The 20,126-nt window shown below is 44.3% G+C and overlaps 1 protein-coding gene across 6 annotated transcripts in view; it reads right to left on the reverse strand.

The window, feature by feature from the left end:
• Positions 1–16,602, reverse strand: part of THRB (thyroid hormone receptor beta) — a 170,519-nt gene extending 153,917 nt beyond the window's left edge. For 3 of the 6 annotated variants that reach the window (XM_075493156.1, XM_075493160.1, XM_075493159.1), the window contains exon 1: positions 16,362–16,602. The gene's annotated coding sequence lies outside the window, so the exon portion shown is untranslated. Of the gene's footprint in view, positions 1–16,125; positions 16,281–16,361 lie in introns of those variants that run through there. The other 3 variants (XM_075493155.1, XM_075493154.1, XM_075493158.1) reach the window with 1 other exon arrangement.
• Positions 16,603–20,126: the final 3,524 nt, after the last annotated feature.

Raw genomic sequence — 20,126 nt, forward strand, 5'->3', positions numbered from 1 at the left:
TATAATCAGATTTTCTGGCTGGCAGCACCACAGAAGGAAAGGCAGTTTCACTAATTAAGATCTGAACTTCTGCTTCAAATTCAGGCTTTCATGATGGTACTAGGTACTTAAAAATATGGTACTCATTCATTGCAGGGTGCAGCACCCGCAGGGCAGTGAGTAATGGTTTTACTCTTGCTTCAGTACTGGCAGCAGCATGTTGGACTGGAAAATGAACCTCTATTTCCTATCTATTTTTATAATCAGTTTATCTATCATCTGCTTAATTCTTACCCCCATATGCACGATAGAAACAAAACATTTAAGTCTCAGGACTATGCTGAAACACATTCACAACGCTGCCATTGACTCAGACAGCTAACCGGCGACACTGGCTTGTAACTGAGGACAGCACTTGGCCCCAAACAGTGCATCTGTAGTCTATATGAAAAATTCCTGAGCTAAATCTTTTCATTTCTTTTATAAATAGGAGACAAACGAGAGAATCATCACTTAGTCAGCCAGGGAATGATTCAAAGTCTAAACCTAGAATATCATTTTAAGGAAAGTAACTGGTAATAGAGACAAAATATATTTCTTCCTCATAAGAGAAATAGGACAGGCTTAAATGATTTTATGCCATTTTTTTGCTTTCATTAATTGAAAAAGTATAAAATACCAACCAAACATAGTAGTAAGATATCAGATACAAAATAGAAATCTGTAGTATTATATGCCCAAGTATATTTTGCTGCAGCCCTGAAGTCATGCATGTTATTGAGTTCTGGTTTATTTGCAAGCTTTCCTGCTTCTCTAAATACAAACATTATTTTTTGTATTTTGTAACCAGCTCTATATTATGAGGTGATATTAGCCATGGGGGTGACAGCTGGCAGGAGCTTTTGAATTGAAGGGTCTCTCTCTGATACACATGAAGCTCTGTATTAGCTCTCACAAGATGCACTGTTTACTAAAGATGATTACCCATGAGTAAATAATGAGTCATGATATCCTTAAAAAAGCAAACACACAGAGTTAAAGAATAATTTCTAACATGGGTAAATAGACAGCACTGAAAATTGAATCACTTACATGCATTCTTCCCTAATAAAGTGTTAAAAATTAGAAAAGCTATAGAAAATAGCCATAATTAGATAAAAATGTGTTGGAAGATCTTGGAAAGACTGTACGTCTTTTCATATGTCTGTAAAGCACCATTTACAGACATACAAACAGGAAAATGCAATCTTAAATATATGCAGGAACAAATGGAAGAGGGATTTTTATTTGGGTGACACAACACAAATACGCCATGGTAATTTTGTCAGTCCTGACGGGTTACTGTACTACACTTCCAAACAATGCAGATCATTGAAACGCTACGTATTGGCAATCAGGCAGGAAAGCAGTACTGCAAATCTAACCCTGTAATTATAACATGCAGGTAAACTGCCCATTTTTACTCTGTGCTAGCAGATGACTTCTTAGCACTTTAAGAATTTACTGCTGGGGAATTCATCTCCAGACAATCACTGACTGTGCTGAAATACTCTCCCCTTCATTATTGCTACTTCCATATGCATCTTACTTCTAACGCTACCTTATACGCTTCTCAGTTCACTGTTAGGCTCCAGAAGTTCCTTTGGGGAGTATGAAGGCAGAATGAAGATTATGAAAAATATGCTTATATCCTGTCCATTCAAAGCACCATTTGTCTGTAAGGACTTTGCCTACAACAGTTTGCTCCCAGCCATTCTGCACAGCCTCCCAGACACCTGCGAAGCTCATCAGCAGTTTCAAAAGAGAAATTAAATGGAAACTAGCGATCCTTGTAACATCTCAGCAGCTGAGAGCGGTGGCTCTGGAGTGACAGCAAGAGTTAAAGACCATAAACATACTCTACTGTCACTGCACTTTTCATATAACCTTCTGAAATGTTCGCTTGTAAGGACTAAAGCAGAACAACCTGGACTCCAAAAAAAAAAAAAAAAAGAAAAAAGAAAAATATTTAAGGACAATCAAATTTAAGGACAATAAGGAATTATGTGAAGATAGGAAAAACCATGCACTTAACTTGCTTTCTTTGGGAACACTGCTGTGTTAGAAAAAGATCTAGATTGGAAGTTGAAGTGGATGTTGTCCAAATGTTAGGACTAAGGCTCTTTACTTGACATGCTACATTCTAAAATTAAGGAAGCCAGGATACATTTTAAAATTTCATGAGGATGAAATAGTTACATCACATTTCTTTGGGAAGTTGGGAAGAGCGCTGAAGTTTTACCATGACACCTCTGTTCAAGGCTGGGTACAGCCACCACATTTTGGGGAGCAACTAGGGGAACATACACCAAACCTGGTAGTTCTGACAGGGAGACAGGGGTGCTTTTTCCCCTTTCTTCCCTGTGTCTTTCTCCTAGCATATTGGTCTTGCAATGTAATCTCTCGTGCTTTGACCAGTCTACAACCTCCACATAGTTATTCACAGTTCAGGCTTTTTGAGATTATGTGACTTCAAATCACAAGTTTCTAAAAAATTGCCTTAACATTTTAAATAGCATTTTTTAGAGAAGAACCAGACAGCTAGTGAGATGGCCAACCACACAACCTGTCCTACAAGTTTCTTAAATTACAGACACTTACACTTCTGAATCAGGGTCACATGTGCACGTAACCTGCAATTCTACAAGGTACTCCTCATTTTTTGGCTGGCTGGTGATTGTCAAGATCTCTGAAAAGGCACCGAGTAGCTTCAGCTGCCAATGATTGTAATAGAAAAGATGGCACTTCTGCCCCAACAATCCTCAAAACTTAACATGCTACCATAAAGAAAAGGAAAAGGAAGAGAAGGTGAGTGCAATCGGAACACTTCAACTAGAATAAAGACCCCTTTAAGGCACTTTAACTGCCAGTCTGAAGCTTAAAGGGAAAATGAAATAAAATCTAAATGTCACACAGCGCTTACAAGATTATATACGCTTACATTAGGCAAATACAACAGAATCCTGGTTTTACTGTATTTTGCTTTATATTATTGCGAATGTTTAAGATAAAATATTACTCTAAAAATAGGAAATACTTAAATGTAAGTATTTTCCTTTTTTCTTTTCATGATGTAAATGCTCCATATTCTCAATGTTGTTATACTAGAGTTAAATTAGGTCAAAGGCATTATTTAGTGTTCAAAACCAGAACATGTCACAGCTATCAAAAATGATCATACAAGAGGGGACTCCAGTAGCTGCCTGTCCCTCATCCTACCAAATTTGTATCATTCCGAATCACACAGCTGCTGGTGCTTCACACAACTTAGATTCCTACCGATTGCTTCCAAGGGGATAACACTATCACACACAGACCAAAGTCTTAGATCCATTCCTTCCAACAAGTGATCCCTTTGTTAAAGTTAAAAAAAAACACTTTCACTTTTTACAGTTACCCTTTACAACTCCTTTCAGACAATTCAGACACACGTCCTCAATATACGTACGCAGACACCTCGCAGTCTTTGCTAATGTCATTTTCCTTTCACTCCCTCTATTATTTTTCCAACTCCTCCCTGAACTCTCTTCTGTCTAATCTCTTCTGGTTAGAAGAAATAATAAATAACGAGGGGTATGCAAAAGGGAACACAGTGTTCTAGGACTGGTCCTGTGTGAGCCATAGGAAAAGGGTACAAAGCTGAGAAGAGCTGGGATTGCTGCGGAGTGACGTCATGACCCCTGTTTACAGCCATAAATTATATCAGCAAAGTGACAGTGTTCTGCATGACCCTGTATTGCTTAATTTTTTCTCTCTTTTTTTATTATTACTGTGCCTGTCTTTGCTTTACCAATTCTAGTTACTTCCTCCAATTTGATAACGGTCTAACCAAACACATATTTCTCCTACACGTCCAAGCAGAAGACTCAATTTTACTGTCAACACAGCCAGATCAAGGCAGCTAACCTGTTATGGAAACATCAAGGCCAACACCCTAATAATGTCCCAATTTCTTATGTTAACCAAAGCAATAAAATTATTCTTAATTAACAATGGGTAAATCAGCAGAAATGTAACTTGAAGACTAGTGTTGACAGAAAATTAAATTTATTGACTCAAAAATATAATGCATTTACTACCAGAAATTCAGCGACTGATCTACAAAATGTTCAAAAGATACAAAAATATGTGCTATGCTGCACATCCAGAGATAACAAAAGAGCACAGTATCTTAATTCGGGAGGTTTTGTTATATTTGTTGAATAACATAACATTGATTAGAAGACATTAGCTTGGATTAAAAAGGGAAGAGCATTAATCGCTTTAAATATTAATAACACTGGCTAACTGACATATAAAGGTATAAGGACTCGTATACTGAATTTTCACAAACTTTTGCCAAGTTTTTCATACAGATATCAGTAAACAAGAAATGCCACAAAATTCACCAATGAGATTCTGCATTACATCAGAAAAAAAGATGTGCTATAGCAAAAGTCTGAAGAAAAACAAACAAGAGCACGGTATAAATTTAATCCCTAAATCTAGATATTAGGCTTGACATATACAGATGCAGATGGCCGGGTATACTGATTCCAAATTTAGTACTGCAGATAAAATTATTTCTTTCTTAAAAACACACTGTAAGCAGACCATTTTGCTCATAAAACTGTTGAACTTTGGAAAATATTAAGCTTGTACCACCTACCTTTATGCTTGCCTTTCTCATTTCTCAGGCAGTAATAACCACTGAAACCAGTCTCAGCTCTACTTACGCTAAGTCTCATTTTGGAGTCCCGACCCCTGATTTCAAACATTGCAGGAAGATGTGTATTTATTAAGAATACATAATGTTGACTGAATTTCAAAAATCATTGTTGGGATCGTAACTTTTTTTCCCTGACATACATATCACTTCTGGGCACTACTCAAGGTCATAATCTGCCTTTGATACTCAACAAGACTTTTGCACATGGAAACGGGACAGTAATTCCACCCCTTTGATATTATTAAAAAGGTAGCTCGTTCACTACTAGGAGCATTAGTGAAGAAAACACATCCTAAGTAAATTAACAGTAAAGTATCACAAAGACTGCTGGCATCTGCTGGCTATATCCTAGTAGCTCAGATGTGCCATTCTGATATTGTATATAAAAGGAGTAACACCAGACATCCTTTCTTCTGACTCAATTAAAAACGTCCATCCAAAAATACAAAAAGCATGCAACAGCCATGAATCCCCAAAGATTATCCTCAATACAGATCAGCTCAGCAAAAGTAAGCGTTTAAACTCTAACTTCTGATCTGCCCATCTGCTTTCCCCACTTAGCCCTGCTCTCCAGATGGGAAAACAGGTGAGGTCTTGAATTACTCATATGTCGCTCTGTAGTTTTGCCCACACCCTTCTTCCTGTTACACCACCACCCGAGTGTTGTGAAATTCGGATCTCCTAGCAGAGATTGCAGCTCTTAACCTTCACACGGCAATAGGTAAAGCTTAGTCCTATTCTATTCCATGCCTTGCAACATCTGCCAAGGTGAATCTCTCAAATTCTTCCTGTCTACTGCTCTTTCTGGGTTTAAATACTTTTTCTCGTAAAGAAGCAAAACTGATATTGAGGTTTTCACAATCCTAATTTGCAAGTTGTTTCAAGCTCTTTTTGATTAGATTACTTTCCAAAGCAAACACAGTAATACTATACTACTCTCATTTCCAAACGCGGACTGGCTTACGACTGTGCAGGGCACACAATGCATTTGCTTCTCAGCTGACCATGTTCACAAATGGCTTTCACTGACTTCAGGAGATCTTTGCAAAAGTACAGGATGTTCCACTCATCCAAAGCTATTTAAAGGAGCAAGACCTAAAGAAATATTGACAAGATCAGGCATGATGTATCAGGAAACCCTTAGCAACAAAACATAAAAAAAAAAATTCAGACTCTAGATTTGATCTCGTAGATCTGGACTTGTGAGTGGTAAAGGTCTGCCTTTAAATATCTTTCTTGCACCATCAATTAATTAATTCAGCTGCAGACTTATGATCATCAAAATGGACTATGGCTATATCTACACAGACGTGTTTTGAAGAGACTGAGCTCAAGTTATAACTTGGCTTGGAGTTGAACACCACAAAGGGGAGTCTCAACTTTCTGTCTTATTGCACATTATGCTTGCCCGGACAGCGAGCAATATCCTGTCAGCAATCCACTTCCCCTTTGCCTTCTATCTCCAAGGTAAATTGCTGACAAGCCTTCCTGCTAGTCCTCCTAAGTTGAGGAAATAAAATATGTAAAAAATATTGAGAAATAGAAAGCTTTTAGAAAAAAGGCAGCCTGCAGTGTTGTTGCAAAACACAGGTTAAACTGATGTGAACTTATGTTATGGGCATGAATTTTCAGCTGCCATTTGTGGGTGAGCTCGAGCTACGAGCAAAGGTAAGGAGATGGCTGGTACTTGCCTTGGCTGCCAGTGCCCAGACTGGTCCCCACAGGGCTGCCCCATGAGTAGGTGTAGCAGTAACGGGAGAGGGAAGATTGCTTGAGTTCACATTTTGTGTCTGCAATTCCACCACTTTCTTGCTTTCAGAACTTGGGTTTCTTGCTGGAGAGACACGGAACCCAAGAAAGAGATCTCTGGAAAAACTCTGGGAGCCAAACGGGGCAGCAAAGGTCACAGGAGAGGAGAGGGCAAGGGCTCATAGAGTAGTTTGCTTATGTAAATTTGGCTTTTTACACTTACATTCCTATGAGCAAAGTATGATCAGAAAATGACTCCTGAACAGCAGCCAAGTCCTGGCTACTTTTTATGCCCATATGATTCTTTCTATGGCATCAAAGGCAATGATCCTGAGCAGTGGCCCCTTATGTGCAAAGGTGAAAACACGAATTCTGGTTCTAAGTTTTAAGTAAATTCACAACTTCGATGTGGGCATGGAAAATGCATTTAGGGCACTTTTTAAAGTTACAGAGCAGCTTAAGTTGTTTGCGTAGACAGAAGCAGTGAGATTTGCTCTCTGTTATTTTGGTATGAATTCATAATATTTTTATTGACTCCCCTGAATTTATTATGGGCAAGCCTGACAGGCCATCTTAATTTTGAAGTGTGCTCTACACTTCCCATTAAATGAATCTATCTTAAATTATTTTTTACTTCACTCATCTCTAACCAAGTGAACTGCAGTTCCCCTATCAGACTGCCCACCTCAAGATGAACTTTTTCAGAAAGTTTCCATCACAGAATGGCTGGGGCTGGAAGGCACCTCTGGAGACTGTCTAGTCCACGCCCCTGCTCAAGCAGGGTCATTGGAGCAGGTTGCCCAGGACCACGTCCGTCTTGGTTTTTAATATCTCCAAGGATGGAGATGCCACAACCTCTCTGGGCAACCTGTGCTGGCGTTCAATGAGTCAAAACGGTCTTGCTATTTCTGCAGAAGTAGCCAAAGGAAATGGTTTTTTTTTTTCCTATATGCAAAATTTTAGACTTTTTTTTCTTTCAACTATGGAGTTCTCCTATTCCTTGGAGCAGAACCTGTAATTTGGCAAGCAAGGTGCTTATGACAAGAATTAATCCTGCTGTCCCTGTGAAAATCTAGTCAGAAAGGGAAAATGGGGGAGAGGGGCTTGCCTAAGTTTATCCGTGCTCCACAAAAATTTTTATAGTATTTGGAAAAAAAACTTGTTTCATTCAGATTCTTGAATCTACCAGCTATCAGGTATCTCAGAAGATCTGAAGACATGTGAAAAGAGAAGGAAGCACACTATATATATACATATATTTCTCCATATACATAGCTCCACGCCAGGAAACAGGCACTGTAAAGAAGCCAGTCCAGAGCCTGAAGGCCAGAGGTATGGTCCTGGCTGCAGAAACAAGTGCGGCCAGGTCTGCCCTCTCCCCCAGGAGAGCCCAGTGAGCCTACAGAAGTTCAGCCCCTTGGCAGCCAGCTGTCCAGGGTGCCTGCCCCTTGCCCCTCGGACTGCAGTCCGGCAAACCCAGATGGACTGGGGCAAAGGAGGAGAGGCCAAGGGAGAGCAGCTGCCTGGCACATCAACCCGGGCAGTTTGGGGAAAGCTCGCTTATCCCTCCCTTCCAGCCATCAGACCAGAACCATGAGCTGGATGGGCTGGCGAGGCTCCGTCCACTCCACGTCCTCTGGTTTGGAGCTATGAAAGCCCCTCACCAACAGATGCCAAGAAGAGTACCCCCAAAGCCTGGCTGCTGGGCACTAACCCCTTCCATCTCTCACGAAGAAGACAAAAGAAGGGCTTGATAATGAAGGATTTATTATTATTATTTATTATTAGGGGTGAAAATGCTGAAACACTCCACAACCACAGCTGACAGGTTCGATCATAACCAGGTTTGACCATCAACAGTGAACACTGACAACACTCAGAGCTGTGCCGCAAAAGAAGGGCTGAAGGCAAACACCTGTAGGCCCATGTGAGAAATGGGTAACGTGCCCTAAAGAGAAAGTAAGGCAGAGGAGAGAAGGAGATGGAAGCAGCAGAGGAAAGGAAGCACCTTAGCCTGGCTGTCCCCCTCCCAAGTATCCTACGCCAAAGCAAGCCGTCCTACCCACGTCACCGCAGGTAGGACGGGGAGACCAGGAGGGCTAGCTCAGGGAACAGCTCTATAGAGAGGGTATGGCCAGAGCCCTCCCTCACTCGGGAATCAGGGAATCCAGCACTTCCCTGCCCCAGGCCACACCATTCCCACCCATGCCTAACCTCCTAGCAGAGAAAGCACTTCTACCTTCGCAAAACTGAAGAGTGTTTTGATCCGAGGCCTCTTGAAGAGATCACAGTAGAAGATCCTTCTGCCTCGCAAAACACACTCCCACCATCCACCAACTGGAAAAGCATGGCCAGAATGGCTGCAAGCACATTCCCTGCATCCTACTGGGAGAGTGACAGTGGGTGAGGTTCATCTTCCCTGGGCAGAGGAGGAAAGCAAAAGGGCTTCCCAGGAGGCCTGACTATCAGACCAGTCTCTAGGTTCTCCCAGAGTTCAATGGAAATGAAGACAGCTGCTATCAAGACAACATCTTGTGCAGCAGCCTACTTAGCAAGAAAGAAGGCTTCACACATTTCAGAGGCTATCACCATTTTCGCCAAAGTCTCACAGCACGTGCCAGTGGTCACATACATACACAGCAGAACTGCCAAGTGGGGGGGCAAGGGAGGGAGATGCCAAAAGGCAGTGGGACTGGGGACACCCCCCCCAAAGAACCCAACATTCAGTAATGCAGAAAGATGAGAAGACAAAAGCATAGGGTCTGGTCAACACAATGGCAAGCAGGACTCTTGTCATCGACTTATCCCTTTTGGTGGCAAGAAGACCCTGTCAGAGGGAACCAGGCAGCAGACAGCTCCAAGGACAGTGCAACCCACAGCAGGAGTGTGGCAGCTGCCTTCAACATCTGCCAGATTCAGCAACCAGGGCAACTGACAGGACATCCGATGGGACAATGCGGTTGAGGATGCCGTCTCCATGCACAGGACTCTTCAAGGAAAGAAAATGTCTGTAGCATCCCTGTCCTATTTCTGGCAAAGGAGAAAAGTGTGAAGTATCTGAGGCAGGGGACTTTGGGGTAAAAAAAAAAAAAAAAAAAAAGAGCTGAACAGTTTACAACAGTTGAATGCTAAGTTGGATAATCAGGTTTGATCCCTTCATGGGATCAAAGTGATGTTCAACTCAAAATCCACAATAACCAGGAACAAATTACTGTTACATGTGTACAGTTTCCAGGCAGGGACCACATGCTCCTCATATTCTATGTAACCAACAGCATTCCGTGGGATCAGATGTTCAGAAGTCTCATAGTTTCAAATAAAGTTAATAGGAGCCATAGTTTTCAAACATGACTATTACTACATAATGCTATGCACCCTGAAAAGTGAAGCAGTACCATCCAAGGACTCTAAACCTTAGTTTATCTGCATATACTCAAACATATCCAAATTAAGGCTGCATAATCAACCTTAATTCTGGTATTTCTTTTCCTTAGTGCTTAACATTATAACCTTAATAATCAAACAACTTATGCAGTTAAACAGTTGATTGAAGTCCTCTAGCCCAGCCAAGCTGGTTTATTCTAGTCACACAGAGCACTTCAGTAAACCAAATCACTTCAGTAAGTCACATCAGTGAAACAGGTACAACATAAAATACATGCAGTTCAATGCTGCATAGGAACTACCCTGTATTCCAGATATAATTTTCTCTATATTTGTAGAAATAAAATTACTCTTTAATATTTAATGGAAGTAATTATTTTGCTTTAAAAATTAAATTTGTCACAAATATTTTATAGGCTAATACTCTTTTAATGCATATGTGCATGGGCATGTATATTCTGGATTTACACGGATACAACTCTGTACAGAATCTTTCCCTGTTTATCTAACTGGATAATGTGTTTCACCTTATCTTTTTTAGGAGAATAAAAGCAATATGGAAAGTAAGACACCTAACTTAAAAAAGAAGGCTCAAGATAAACCCTTCCATTTCCTGAAGGCATGAACGAAGTTATTCTAAGCCTTATACAGAAATGCTACAGCTCCTAATTACCCTTTGAAGCACCTAGCACACAAACACACCCCGTTTTTTAAACAGATGTTTGAAATATTAAAAAAAAAAAAAAGGCAAGCCAGGGATAAATTAATAAACCATGGAAATAAAATTATTTTAATGTAAAGCTAGAAAACAGACGGTATGATGTCACATGAAGGCAATCCTACCTGCCAAAAGTTGCAAGGAGGTAGGCACATGGACCAGGAATGATAAGATTGTGCTAAAGGCCAGAGGAAAACAACAATGCTAAAGAAGAAACATCTTCAATTTATTACTGCTCATTCTTTCGATAGGTAGGAAACCAAGAAGCAGCAGCACTCCATAGCTGCTGAAGTGCAGCTGGGCTGGAGCACACAGCAAGTAGACGGCATAGCTGAGTCGAGGGAAAGAACACAAAGTCATGGGTGGGAGGTGCGGAGTTAACAGCATACTAAAGGAGGCCAAGGTCCAAGACTAAGGCGGTGGAAGAAAGACGTGAAGGTCTGCAAATCCATGAAACATGAGAAAGGAAAAAGCCCAGAGTTCAAGAACATTGTACAGATGTAGATAATGAGAGCAAACATGACACATGACTCAGAGAAGCCAACTTGCAATGGTGATGAAAGCAGCTGTTCTTACCCACAGTATATTTTTCTTGTGAATGTTTTAAAAATGGTTCATCCATATGCGTGTCACTAAGCTATCGTTACTAAGCAATTGTCCAATGATCCAACTACTTATGTAGCTGAAAAGTACTTTTACTTTTCTTCCGAGAGCTCCTTTATTTTCTGATGCTACAGCTGTTCCAAAGCACATCCTACAGTCAAGCAACGTTGTTGCTGTACCTGTGGATTACAGTTCATTCTTACCAACTCCCATGAAGTAATCCAGAAGGCATTCAAACGTCAGTGTTAGAACAGGCAAAAATATTGAGCAGAATTAATAATCTTCTATCCAAGATAGAAATGTATGCATTGTGTATGCATACATAAGTAATTTGGTTCTACATGCACCAACTTCACTCCTTCCTCATCCAGCAAAGGAAAGACATTTTGACTTTAAATTCACTTGAAGAGACATTGATCTTCTTGCCCTGTTTTCTACCTTACTACTTGGCAGCTTGACAATCAGTCCTTTTATTTCTTCCAATGGAAAACAGAACCCTAACTTATTGGGTTAGGTTCACCAGAGGACACAGAACAGCTCTGTAATCTAGAATGATCACACTGCTTCCATGAGTATAATCTAATTATAACATAAGAGTATTTGCCATTTTAGTTCATCAGTAAAAATTATTACAATTCTGTATATTTAAGACACCTGAGGACATAGAGTAATTTTTTTTTAAACTGCAGTTTATTCCTTTATTTAATGGCTAATTTATTGGTTTAAGTTTCACAGGACCACTAATTTCTAATAAGCTACAATAGGTCAGAGTAAAATGAGACTTTTTATGACCAAAAGCATTCAGAATTGAATACACAATTTAATTTTTGTATTTCAAAAAGGCATTTTATTTGCTTACAGTTTCATCCTGTCTAGTTGTAGGCTGTTACATGCACTTAGGCAGTGTGACCATAAACTGAAAAGGTTAACAACAGAACCAACTTTTCCAACCAACCTTTTTACTTGCATTGTCCCCCTACCATAACCATGTTTAAAGTAAAGTAGTTGTGATGAGTAATGGAAATGATCTCGTTCACGTGTTGTGAATTAAATGAGAGAAACAACTTATGCAAGATTGAATTACTTTATTCAAAATGTCCTCTTGGACCACATATGACTGATGAAATAACAGAGAATTGAAGAAATACAATTCTTTAATCTTTACACAGAAATTAAGTTTGCTTATAGTCTGCCCTTGATTTTCATAACAAAGGTTCTCATAATACATGCATTGCTTGTTTAGTTATCCCTGTAAAATATGTAAAAACCTAGCTCATCCCTGAGAAGACAGATTATTTCTCCACCGCACAATGACAAGTTTAAAAAGTATCAAAAGCAGTACTGCCACACTAATGGCCATGTGAATTATCCTGCTGACTTCCTTGACGGGTTAAATTAACCCAAGCAAACCCCCGGGGACTAACATACCTATACTGCATTTTCCAGTACAGACCTCCTCAACCTCTCAGAGGCCTTACTTCAGCTAAGGAGATAAAAGGAGGAGAGTACCTTCGTGACTTAGCAGAATTCTGCTGTCCTAAACCTGAAGAGCTACTGAACGGAATTTATTTATTTATTTGAATGGAGACATGCAGGAGAGAATCTAGGACTGCAGACGTAGCCATTTCTGAAATTTGGAAAGGAGGGAACAAAGACGAACTGTGGAAATATTAAGAAAATCTTTCCTGATCCATCCTCTGACCCTGTCTGACAGAAAATTCACAAATTTAGATCCTGACCATACTCTCTGGAAACCCATGGCATGGATGTGCCGCCTCGTTCCCTGCAGGCAGGTGGACAGTGCCCCAGCGGTATCTCCTCCCTTCCTCCAGACGCCAGATTCACACGTGCTTTGGAAATCCAGCAGGCGAAAGGACAAGACAGAGGAAATACGCAGCTCTGCATTGCTACCCTGCATCCTGCAGTACAGCTCTGCCTTCTGCCATGACAGCCATCTCCTATTAAAGAGCAAATTAGTTTGGCTGGAAGAATTAGCACTTCCCAAGTCCTAGAAGGAAGTCCAAGACACGAAGGCTCACAGAAATTGTGCTACTTTCCTTCTCATGCCTTCCCTCATCTCAGGCTATTTACCTGAGCTTCTTTCATATGCATGCCTCTTTTGCCTTCTTCAACTTTTAGTAATAAGCAAACCCCAAATCAGTAAACCAGAATATGATGGAGGAGAGATAATGAGCTCCAGAATTTCCTTTTCCAAGGAGCCAAAATTCCTGGTCTCACCCTTCCGGTAGCAAATGAGATTCTTGCTGGAGGATGTCCTGCCTCAAATCAGGTGGGTTTTTTGAGGTTTCATCTCTTGATTCCCTTCCAAATAGAATCAAATTTCAAGACAGGCTACGCTAGACAATAAACTCTGACAAACTTCCATGATTTAAGTTTAGTAATCCTTCTCCTCCCTGCTTTTCTCTTGGCTGGGTTTTTACATATAGCCAAGAGGAAAAATCCTGCTTATCATCAACAACAGGGAAGCCAGGAGAGGATATATGCCTACCACAGGTATGTGTTATTCTGCAAGCTTCTTTATGGAACACCAGTATCTGTTATCACTAACAACTTCCCCCCTTCACCTTTTTTTTTTTTTAAAAAAAAAAAAAAAAGCAGCAAACAACCACATACTGAACAAGGGAAGTACAACATGCACATCAGAGAAAGCATGCCTTACGACTTCAGATATCCCACTACTGTAAACTCTTTGAAAAATACCTGAAGAAACCTGTCTGCAGGGTAAGCAGCCTTCAGCGAAAGCAGATTCACTTTTTCCAAAATCCCCCATTTTGGGGGGAATTTGGAAAAAGCATACATGTTGTCCTCACATAACAGGAAATGATCAGATAACGAAATTAATGCTGCAGCATATAAAAGAGTGAACAAAAACACCACCATCGCTTTCTGCTCAGCAAAAGAACATTCCCACACAGGAGAAGGAGACAGCACAATAAATTTGACTTTACATAATGACTTGGATATGCAAAGAATTTCAAAAGCACTGAACAATTTGGAGTAGCCATGATGTGCTCAACACTAGCTCATACAAGACTCGATCCAAAACCACTAAAAATCAATGGGAGATTTTCCATCGACTCTAACAGACTTTGGTTTGAGCCCTTTCAGCTCTGAACATCAGAGTCCGCACAGTTAAAAGGCGATGCAAACCACAGCTAAATCCTCCCTCTTCCAACACGGAGCCATAGGATGTTTAAATTTCCTCGGGACCATCCAGCAGCAGCAGCGCCCTCGGTTTCACAACTGGTAGGTCAGGACTAGATTATTCCATCATTAGCAAGTAACAATGGAACACACCAGCTCATCCAAAGGTCACCAATTCAAATAAACTGAAGGAAGGCTGAGATTAATTTAAGGGTCCCAGGACTAATATGAAGGGTGATTTTGAGCCAGTTAGTAGAAAAGGGAAAAAAAAAAGTCTCACGAGGAAGGAAGTAGGCATATCCAGTTTCCCAAAACTTTTGTTGTTATTGTGCCTTAAACAGCTGTTCTATGAGAAAATGAAGAGCTATACTTTCCAGTGACTTAGTCCAGCTTCTTCACTTTAGAAAAGGCTATACATTTAAATAGTTGTATTATTTACAGTCCAAAGTAAGGGGGAGAACTCCCTTAGGCAATATTGCAATAAGGCAAATACTGCTAACTAATGCAATTGCATTGATTATGATAAAGTCTCTTGAAAATTACCTTTTTACTACAAAAATTTCTTATAAAGAACAAACCCTTTGCTCTGGTTTTTTTTTTTCTCAAATGTTTATGCAGAAGTTGGAGCTGGGAAAACAGGAACCAGAAAATCTAGTAAATTGTCTCAACACACAAGGAGTACTGAACTATAAAAGGAAAACAAATCATTTTATAAAGAGATCTACTGTCTATCAATTATGCAAACATATATTTACGACAGACTAAGTTTTGTAAATAAAAGCTAAATGTATTACTGTAACTAGCAGATGGCTCAGTTTGAACGTAAGAATTTTGTGTTAAGTTAAAATAATAAAAGGAACATGCGTGTACTGTCAAAAAAAGTCTCATTCGCCCTCCTGAGTCAGAGCTGGTATCTATTACAGCTTTTTTAACCTGTGTTTCTCCCTCCACCGCCTGGACCACAGGCGTGCACACAAGGGTCCTGGGGACCAGGGATCTACGGGGCTCCTGCCACTCACCAGAACAGGTGCGATCGTTTCTACCGGCAAATGGCTTCTAAAAGCTGACAATTTTCCCTTTTCCTTTCTACTCACACGCTGCCTGATCAATCCACCCACAGCAGCTTTCAAGCCTTCCTCTTCTATATTTAGTTAACAATTAACACGTTTGGCTTTTTTTAACTTCACGGATTTCTGCTGTTGTTGTTGTTGCTTTAGAAAGTCAAATAAAACTTCAATGGATAAACTCTTAACGGGGAAATACCACCTATGCTGCGAACATAAATAAATAAGGAAACGCCGGCAGACACGCACACCGCCGGCTCCCCCGCCGCCTCCCCGGCACCGCCGACCCCCGCGGTGGTGAATACCGGCGGGTGCCGCGGCTCCCTTCCCTTTCCCTCCCGTGTCCTCCCCTCCCCTCCCCGCCGGGCCGGGCCGCCGCTCGCCCCCCGCCGCCCCCGAATGCTGCGGGCGGGCGGGCGGCCGGCGCCCCGACGGATCTCTCGCCCCGACAGCGTTTGCGCGCCGCTGCCGCCGCTCTCCCCGCCGGTGACGGCTAAATATAGTGAGCGGCCGGGGAGCGCGGCGTGCCTCCCCCGCGGCACCCCGGGACGGGGGAACGGCCACGACGGGGGGCAGCGCGGCGTGCCCCAGCGGCGCCCGGGGACGCCAACCTGCGGAGCCGGCACCCCCTGCCCGCCGCCGGAGCGCCCGCCCACGCCTGCGGCCGGGGCGCGCTGCCCCCCCCGCCCCGCCGAGCGGGAGCCCGAGTGACTTACCGGCGGAGCGGAGCGGAGCGGCCCGCCTGCCCCGCGCCCCTCGCCGCCCGCCCGGGCGCGGCGCGGTGCCTCTCGCCGCGTCCCTCCCGCCAGCCGCCGTCTGGCTGCGGACGTGACCTGGATTCCCCCCGCCTGCGCCGCCGCCGCCGCCGCCTCCCGCGGGGCCGCGCACACGCCGCGCTGCTCCCCCCGGCCCCGCCCGCCCCGCTGCCGCTGCCGCCGCCGCTGCCGCTCACCTCCGGCCGCGGCGACCCGCCTCGCCTCGCCTCCGCGCCTCCGGGCCGCCCCGAGCGACGCGCGGCGGAGCGGAGCGCAGCGTTACGCAACGCGCCCCGCGGCCCCTCCGCGCCGCGGAGAGGGTCGCCGGGAGGCGGGCGCGGGGCGGAGGGAAACCGCGGCGGAGCCGGAGCCGGAGCCGGAGCCGAAACCGCCCCCGGCGGCCACTTGTAGCGCCGCTGGGGCTGGCGCCCGCAGGCGGCCGGGATCCCCCCGGCTGCGCCGCGGCAGGGCGGGCGGTGCCCGGCCAGGGCGGGCCCCGGGGCCCCGCCGAGTCACCCCTTCTGCTCAAGGGCCCGGGCGGCGGGGAGCGGGGCCGGGGCTGCGGGGGGAGCCGCGGCGCTTTTCTGCCACGGAAAGGAAAATCCCGCGGCGGTAACGCCGCAACGTGCGGCCGTGGACCGCCCTGACAGAGGGGCACGGGCATGGGCAGGGGAGGAGGAGGAGGAGGAGGAGGAGGAGGAGGAGGAGGAGGACTCCCCCGTGGTCAGAGGCTGAAGGCAGCGGCCTCCGTTAGCAACTTCGCCGCAGGCACAGAGGCCGTGCCTCAGCCTCTGGAAGCCAGCACCCAGGCCAGCCGCGGCTTTGCACAAACACACAGTCAAAGGGCTTTTTGATTGCACCTTCTGCATCCCGCCGGGCTGTCCCGGCTGTTTACCGACCCGTGCCTTTCCCAGGTAGGCTTTGACAGGCATGCCACGCCATGCCACACCACGCCACGCCACGCCATGCCACGAGGCCTCCATCACAGGGGTGCAGGCAGCCCCGGTGGGCGCAGGCGTCTGGAGGTCCCGTCTCTGCAGGGATGTCCAGCGGGGGCTCCCCCCTTGCCCCCACATCTCCGGGTTTGGGGAACCAGCCCAGCGCCGGGGCTGGGCGTGAGGGCAGGTGGGCAGGCCCCCGGCCCTACAGACAGCCGACCCATGCAGGGGAGTCAGCAGGGATGAGGTGGGCTGTAAGCAGCACGCCCACTCTGACAGGAAAGGGAAGGCTGATGGGCCTCCAGCCTACAAAACTGGGGGAAATTGAGTCTCAGAAACGCCATTGCTGTGCCTCAGCCCAGCACAAATGCTGCTTCTTGCTCACAGCAAGGCCAGCGGCTCTGGGAGGCCGTACGTTCCCTGGCCCTCAGTCACGCTCAGAAGGATGTGCTAGGAAAAGGATGACAGCGCATCCCTACCACCCATCTCTAATTCATGAGGCGGGGAACGCAAGGAAGGAGAAGTACCCAGAGTCTCATTAACAGCTATCGGCTTGAGCGAGTAAGATGGCGTCTGAAGTAAGAGGCGTGAAAGCAATAGCTACTTGAAAGAATAAGATCGGTTTGTTTTTCCTTAAGGAATTACAGGAATATTAAACCCTTCTTGCAGTTATAAATCATTTAATGCAAATCATTTAATCCAAACAGAATTTTTACAGGCTCATGAGGCTCACTCATTTTGCCAAGAGTGAGTCATGTACAAATAAAATGAAACCAACAAAGAAAAGAGCTCTCATACCATGTGTATGTGGGTGATCCTTTGAAAAACTTGTAATTATTTTTTTAACTCTACCACAGCCAGGAAGACAGGTTTGTGAAGCAAGAGTGAGCCTTGATAACTGAGCTGTAGCCCATCGACGTGTAGTTTTTCCTTCACCCAGAAAGTAACACAACAGGAACTTTGTCAGGCCGACAACAGCAACAGCGTGACTAAGGTATCAGCAGCCCCTCAAAGGCTGTGGTTTCAAACCAAGTTGCGTACTGACACACTAAGGAAGCAAAAGACTTCTCAAAAAAATGAAAATAATGTTAAGTGATTAATACTTAGTAAAAGAATGCAGTAGGCAGTTAATCCCTCACTTACGGGTTAGTTAAGGACATGAATTAAACTTCATTCTTCACTCCCCATGTCATAAATATGTGCTGCTAAACACAGAGCACAGCATGAGCCAGCGGGGTGGTGATGCACTGCTCTGACATGACTGAAATGCAGGGACACAAAGTCATGTGACGGTGAGAATGGGAGCCTTAAAGTGTGTCATCAACCTCATCGTATGAAACCGATCCCTAATGCCATTCACTGATGGCAACGGCAAATATTTGTGGATACTAGAGAGGTACGGCTTTGCAGTATTTTCTGATGCGCGCTCCCCACAACGGACAAAGCGTCATTCGGACGAGATACGCCAGGGTATCTCAAAGTGCTCCTCTAGCCACCTGCTTTGCGTTTTAACATGAGGACAGATGCTCCTGGGTCCTCAGGCAAACAGTTTCCCCTCCACCTGCTTGGCCAGAAGATGCTACTGCATATGGACTGGAAGTCCCCCATGTGCAGAAGGACAGAAGCGGGGAAGGAATGGAGGAATGGGAGGGAACTCAACGGCATTTTGGTTACAAGTCAGGGGGTTGGACTTAGGGCAATATAGCTGCCCAGGTCCAGTGTGTGGTGTGGACGCCAGTGGAGCAGGGGGCCCCCAGATTTAGGCAATCCAGGACCCTAAGCCCTCTGTGACTTTTTCACTATCAATGGCCCCCGCCAGTGCCTGAACTGCCAGTCCCGCCTGGCGGAAAGAGAGGTCCTCTTGTTCCCTTCAGGAGTTTGAGGGAATATCTGCTTGCCTTGTTGCTACCAGGGACGCGCTGTGTCTACCATGCATTCACATAAATGCTTTTCTTACACAGAGACCCTGGGACGGGGGTTCGGTACAAGTGCAGGGCGTGTAGAAGAGCTTCTGAAACCCTGCACTATCTGTGCTGCCTGACCTGGAGCAGGCACTAAAGAGGGAGGGAGGGGTGGAGGGAGGGAGCACATAGCTTGTACAGCCAGGAAAGTAATGACAACATTTTCCTCCTCCCTGAGAACAGAAGTTCAGGACATCTACAGGCATAAGCTCGCACTGCATCGGTTACCCACGGGCCATGACTTTGTTCACAAATACAGGAGTCAGAAACTTCCTTCAATTAAAAAGCAACCTAACACTGACCTCATCAAATGACCGAGAGCTGCACCAGGAGAGCGCATAGGATGTAATCCAGCTCTGAGATGAGCTGGAAGAGAATCTGTATGTCTTTCAGGGCATAAGGCTCTTGTCAATGAAACGTTTTTTTCTTTCGCATTTTAACACAAAGACCTAACTTGGTACCTTGGTGGATTTCAGGTTTTTATCCCTTACTGCTCTCAATTTACTTTTCCTCCTAAGTATTTTTTGTCTGGCTTTCATACTTTGGGGATGGGCAGGCAGGGGAGAACTTTAGTTCAGCTGGGCTTTCTAATTGTAATGGACATCTTGCATCTGCCATCAACTGGCAGATTTCCTTGTTACTGGTTCTTTTGATTGTTTTTCCTAAGGATCTTTGATTTTAAAATGGTTGCTTGGCAAATCAGTTCAGATACAAAAGACTTTGTGTTTTTCTCAGAAGTATTACACACCTTATCTGTTCTTTTTTGAGGAGGGGTGTTACTAATTTGTTTATACACAAGCAGGCAGATAGCACAGGCAGTGAAACACCAGCTAAGGAAGGAGCTGAATCACTTGACCACCTAGCACACGTTATCTGGTGGACAGAGGAGCCCCTAATCACGTTCTGAAGAAAGGTCTTACGAAACATGCAGGTTTTCTTATTACTTGTAATTTCTCAGGCGTCTCATTTCCTCAGTCCTCTGAAATAGCATGTACTACAGTGCATGGGAAAGTGGCGACTGAAGATGAAAACAGTTATGGTAAAGCAGCACAAAGTGTCAGTA

Source organism: Mycteria americana, chromosome 2, assembly GCF_035582795.1.
Source record: "Mycteria americana isolate JAX WOST 10 ecotype Jacksonville Zoo and Gardens chromosome 2, USCA_MyAme_1.0, whole genome shotgun sequence".
NCBI lineage: Eukaryota > Metazoa > Chordata > Aves > Ciconiiformes > Ciconiidae > Mycteria > Mycteria americana.